This window comes from Astatotilapia calliptera, chromosome 6 (assembly GCF_900246225.1).
Source record: "Astatotilapia calliptera chromosome 6, fAstCal1.2, whole genome shotgun sequence".
Classification (NCBI taxonomy): domain Eukaryota; kingdom Metazoa; phylum Chordata; class Actinopteri; order Cichliformes; family Cichlidae; genus Astatotilapia; species Astatotilapia calliptera.
Genome location: NC_039307.1, coordinates 16,059,549 through 16,065,584, shown reverse-complemented (window position 1 = coordinate 16,065,584; position 6,036 = coordinate 16,059,549). Strand labels below are relative to the sequence as shown.

Genomic DNA, 6,036 nt, shown 5'->3' with positions numbered 1-6,036 from the left:
AGATCGAACTGCAAGGGTATGTCTGCAATATTGTCCCGTAGTGCCTGCCTGAATTCAGCTGCATTTAGGTTTACAGGAACGACCACCCGAGTAGCAGGAGTGGCATCTGTAATCAAATTTAAACCAAATTAGCTTTCCCTAAAAACGGAAAAGGGTAAATTGTCACATTGTAGTGTCTCAACATCAACTTATTGGTGCAAGGAAATAAAGATTACAAAGGTGCTAAAAATCTAATGCCAAATTCTACAATTTGTAAACAACTGACACCATGATGTAATTCTCATTTTTCAAACCCATCACTCCAAATAATTAATATTAATATAAATATTGATTACCCCTATGAGATCGGTAGTGTGTCAGTGTGGGATTCCTTAGTACTGACACCTTAAACGTTAACTGGCGATGTCTGGTTCTCCCGCCTCTTGGTCTGCGCACTGGCCCACCTCCGTGCTGTTGGCGGAAAACTCCAAAGCTATCATTAGACCATGAGATAATTTTAGTCAAACTAATGACAGAGACACCCCCCCCCAAGAAAAAAAAAGGAAAAAAAAACAAAACCACCCAACACACTCAGAGTAAGGAATGAGTGTTCAACACATCGGTGTTTATTGCATGCATTTTTCGATTGTCTCGCAAATTAAATGCTCCCTGAAAATATGGGATATGCTACATTTATAAACTAAAATCTTTATGCATAAATGCACATAACAGGGATTAAAATGACTGTCATTTGAAGTCGTCAATCTAGGATAGACATTTATGATTACAGAATTTGTTGTTGAATTGTAACACATAATTAGTAAATGAGCCATTTATTATTTAAAAATGTAAAAGTTATTTCCTTTTGCAAAAACAAAAAAGGCGCAAAGCTAAAAGCTTGCCAATAGAGTAACCACCACCAAAGCATTTCACCTTTGTAGAAGAGATGTCCCCTCTTCACTGTCATCTTGATTCAGTAGCCGGTTAAATTGGGCATTCATTCTGTCTCTGATATCAGTGACTCTCCGTCGAAATGCAGCGCTCCGTTCGGACATGACTGTCCACAAAAAGTCCGCCAAAAGGCTGGGCAGATATATATATATATAGCATCCCTAAAATTCAAAGTACGGCGGGAGAAGGTACATTGTTTGTGATTGGATCAGCAAGACTGAAGGTTGTGTTTTTTGTTTTTTTTAATCCACCCCTTACCACAACCTGTGATCAGAATTTGTGTTAACCAATCACAGTCAACCTCATATTTGTGTTGTCTCAATCAAGCTATGTGCGACAAACTACATACAGATGAATGCATGCGAAATCTCTGCGCCAACAAAAAACACCGTAAGTGCCCTAGTTAATCTCAATTATTGTTCGACTTTGCTAACTAAAAGCGAAGCGATGATTCAAAAACATTGCTTTGTCCTTCTAAGCACATGTTATATGTTAGCTTTGTATTGTAGTAGGCGGAAAAAAAAGTCATGCTGAGAACCTTCACAGACAAGTCATGCTAACCTTTGTCCGTTAGGAATGTTGCCAACATGCCATTTTAGGTGAGGCATGTTAATAAGGTCTTTAATATGGTACTCCGTTTAGCCACTTTATATTATTTAAAATACGGTTTTATATCACTTGTTACATTAGCCGGATTAGGCTACACGGTACTGCACTGCCATCCCAGATAGCAAGACGACATTTAATTGATGTTGATTTTTTCTATAAAGTACCGGAGAAAGTAGATTGAATGTTCTTTTGTTATCACTGATTTATGGTCTAGTTACAGTTCACTAGCTATGTCGACGTGCAATTTAGGTATATCTGACCGGTAAATTAAAGCAGCGATCACCTGGACTGTTCCGTATCACCCCTCTCACAGTGGTACATCCCTCCAGGTAACCATTCACAAGTCTTGTACAGTAGAGCGGGAATTAATCTCAGCGGAATTGAGAGGAGAAAGTGGATGCAAGCTGCCGTTAAACTTGACTGAAGAAGAAGAAGAAGAGAGGAGAAAGTAAAGAAATGAATAAAGAACAGTCAGTATATGCAGAAAATAAATAATAAAGTTAAAAGACAGCATGGTCTTCATGAACCCAGGGTACAATACAAAAATGTCGTTTTATTTAAGTGAGCAAAACAATGTAGACCATGTTAATTTTGGTAATTAGTTGGAAAAAAAAAAACTAATGACAGCATTTAAAATAAACAAAGATGAATAACATGGATGGGAACATTTGACAATGGAATTGGAACATTATCAAAAATGATTTTTCAGATATGCTGAGTAGAAGATGCGGAGATTCAAATTTTTAACTTGGGTGTGTGTTTGAAATATGAAAATATTGGTTGACATCGTTGACATACTGCTATTAAAGATAGGAATATGTATGAAACGTAGATTCAAAAGCTCTATTAACAGAACTATAACCTGTTAGAATGTGACATTTATTTCAGATGCATTCTGTAACTGTTCACAGTCCCAATACTTAGTGATGACAGAGTGTTTCCAAAAGTGCTCAGTCACAATTTTCAGAAGACTAACGTGAAATTTTTTGATTTATTTAAATATATAAACCCGTTGAAAGCAATAATTAAAATTTTTGTCTTTGTAGAATCACAGTACAAAGTATGGCCTGGAGGATTTTCATCTCAAGGTGCAAGAACATTCATAATGACTGTACACGGTGGCTGCTGATGGACGATGTTGGGCCAGATGTGCTACAGTTAGCGTTAAGGAGGTATGATGAAAGCATGATGGAAAACATTTAACATTTTAACTTGCATAAAATGTTTAAGGGGAATATGGCCTGAAAATATAACATGAATTAAGAAGTAATTTTTTGATGTCTTTGAGGTTGGAGACAATGCAGAGAAGCCTTCGGTGGGCAAGAGGAAGACTGATCAGTGTAACTGCAGCAGATCAACTTCTACGTGACTTGGCTGAATTGATTCAGGAGGTCGAACTGTCTACTCAGCATGGCCAACAAGGTAAGCACATATTTTGTCGATTCCTTGACTGATCAGAAGTGTGAAATAAATTATGACTCTGTCTTAACCTATTTTCCAAATACACCAAACTCTTATATATTTTCAGGCTCTTTTGGATACCAGGCACCAGTGGTTTTCAACAGAGGTAGAGGCAGATCCCTTTACCTTATCACTCGGGAACAGCTTTCATTCCTGAAGTCATGTGGATTCACTGCACCTCAGATGGCTGATATTTTGAATGTTTCACTTCGTACAATTCGAAGACGTCTGCGGTCAGTGACTTTTGAAACCAGTGTGACTTTCAGTTCTTTTGTGACACACACCCACTGTTTATTCAAATTAAATGGTATTGTGAAATTGTAAAAATTAGTATGTTTGAATGTGCACTAACTAGTCAAGTAATGATGTGTGTTGTTATGGCAGTGATAAAATACTCGTGTTCTTTTTGTCTGATTTCAGACAGTATCATTTCACCCGTGCATCAATGTATGCGGAACTGACTGACAGTGCGCTGGATGAACATGTGCAGGACATTGTCGCTGGCAATGAACAAATTGGTCCTGAGGCTGTCAGAGCCTCCCTGCGAGTACGTGGACTACGTGTACAGTGAAGGAGGGTTCGAGCAAGCATGCTACGGATAAATCCTGGAGCAGCTGCCATAAGAGCAGTTTTGCGGAGACCAGAACGAAGAACGTATCAGGTTGCAGGTCCAAACTCATTGTGGCACATTGATGGAAATCACAAGCTGATAAGGTAACCAAGCACACTGATTTGTTGAACACCTATTTTGACCAAAGTGAAATTCCGCATTACATCAAATATAACTGTTGAACAGTAAGACACATCCAATAGAGCCAGGCCCTGGGATGGGCAGTCCTCTAACACAACTGGTTATGTTTAAAGGGGAAAATGAGAGAACACAGACATCGCAAGCAACGTACAGACAAACTTGACATGCAATAGTGCCATGTAAATCAATTAAGAGTGTGTGTTTCCATTGTTTCAATAACAAAGCAGAAATAAGATTTTTCTTCTTATGGACCACGGTTTTAGGTGGAGGATAGTCATTCATGGGGCTATTGATGGATACAGTCGTCTTGTGGTCTTCCTTCATGCCTCAAACAAGCAGTACTGTTTTATCAAGTTTCATCAGAGCCGTGGTATCCTATGGTGTACCCTCGAGGGTCCGGACAGACAGAGGAGGGGAAAACAATGCTGTCTGCCTGATGATGAACATTTTCAGAGGCTTTGATCGTGGAAGTGCCCTAAGAGGAAGGAGTACCCATAATCAGAGAATTGAGAGGCTCTGAGGTGATCTGTGGCGAGGAATGACCAATGTGTACTGTGATTTATTTCACCACCTGGAGGAGGAAGGCATCATTGACATTGACAATGAAATGCACCTTTGGGCTCTCCATTACATCTATCTCCCAAGGATCAACAGAGATTTGAAAGACTTCACTCAACAGTGGAACAATCATGGCTTGCGGACAGAGAGACACTTGAGCCCATTACAGATTTTTGTCCGAGGCAGCCTCCAGCAACAGGGCCGATTCTCAACTGCCATGCAGGACATCTTTCAGACCAGAGCAGCTGCTGCTGATGGGACTATTGGTGGGACAGCTGATGGTGGTGTGACAGCCACTGAGAGTGAGACGACTGCTGCTCAGGGCTCAGGTGCAGATTCTGGTGGTGGTGCTGCTGCTCATGGTACAGATGAGCTGGGATTGCTGGTCGACTGGCCTGAGAGGATTACTGTGCCAGACATTGAATTTACTCTGGACGGAATGGTGATGGAGCCAGTGGTAGAACTGTTTAATACACTAAGTGGCACCAGAGGGAGTCATGGTATTGAGCTCATCACTGGCTTAATATACTTTCTGGACTCCACATATCACTGAGACAGTTCAATTAATGACTGAAACATAATAGCAGCAAGTGGAAAGACTTCAAAATAACTAGGTGACTGGATACATACAATGTGAAAAGTTATGATACGTGTTTACTATGTACCATTGAGTAGTGGTGTAAATGCTGTTAAAATGTTCTGTGTGGATTTCATGATGTAGATGACTGATTTATAATAAGTTACATAATATCATGAATATATATAGTTTGTGTTGAAATGTCTTTATTTGAAATGTACATGTGTAAAGTGTAAGAGCTAGTGTCTCGTGAGAATACCCTTAACGAGAGTACACGAGACTTTGCATGGACTGCGAGGGAGCAGATGTCTCTCATGAAGTGATTTTAAGTTAAAAGTTTACTAAAAGAAAAAGCAACACAAGGACTTAAGGACCTCTTTTCAGGACAAGCAGCCAACGAGGTATTTGTCATTTGAGAAATGTTGTTATTTGTGTTTGGACTTAATATGTGTACTCTAAAGTTGCTAATTGATTTGTACTGTTCGCTTGTGACCAGTTCTCATGGTGTATCGGCGTACTGGTGATGGTGAAGCCGAGGAGAGAAGGCCCAAGTAATAAACGCCCGTTTCAAAGAACCGACCTGTGTCTTTGTTGTTGTGAATTCTGTCATGGAAATCAGTGCATTTCCTGTATCCTTTGGGGCAACAGACCTGAGTCACACTTTTAGAGAAGTACCTGGTGAGGTGGATTGAGAGGAATATCCATGATGCATGGCAGTTTGTTCACTCACTTCCTCTCCACCACAGCTTCCGAAGTGCAGCCAATCACAGAGCTTGCTCTCCTGATCCAAGAAGAACACATCAAAGTGCGCTGCACAAGCTTGCTCACAAAAAATAACCTGCCCATACACTGCTTGTGTACAGCTTCTGTTTTGATCTTCCAGTTCAGCAAATGTATATATGTGGGTGTCCAGGTATTTGTGCTCCTCCACCACATGATATCAGTGGGTTCAGTATCTTATACTTTTGTCAAGATAATGCACACTGCAGCCGACAGTTATCAGAAAGATGTCATTACCATGTTACATGGATTCTTTTTTTTTTTTACAACTTCATGTCATATAAACTAGTTATGTTATGTGCAACACTGTCATGTGCCACTCTGGTTTTATGTTTCAAATTCGTGTAAGACATCCAGAGTACTCTGATGA

General features: G+C 39.9%; 1 long non-coding RNA gene across 1 annotated transcript; it reads right to left on the bottom strand.

Moving 5' to 3' along the window:
* LOC113024015 (uncharacterized) lies at window positions 1-2,006 on the bottom strand. Its single transcript, XR_003272623.1, has 4 exons — window positions 1,823-2,006; window positions 913-1,091; window positions 336-472; window positions 1-106 (listed from the first exon to the last, which is right to left on the bottom strand). It is a non-coding gene; the product is annotated as an uncharacterized LOC113024015 (long non-coding RNA).
* Window positions 2,007-6,036: the final 4,030 nt, after the last annotated feature.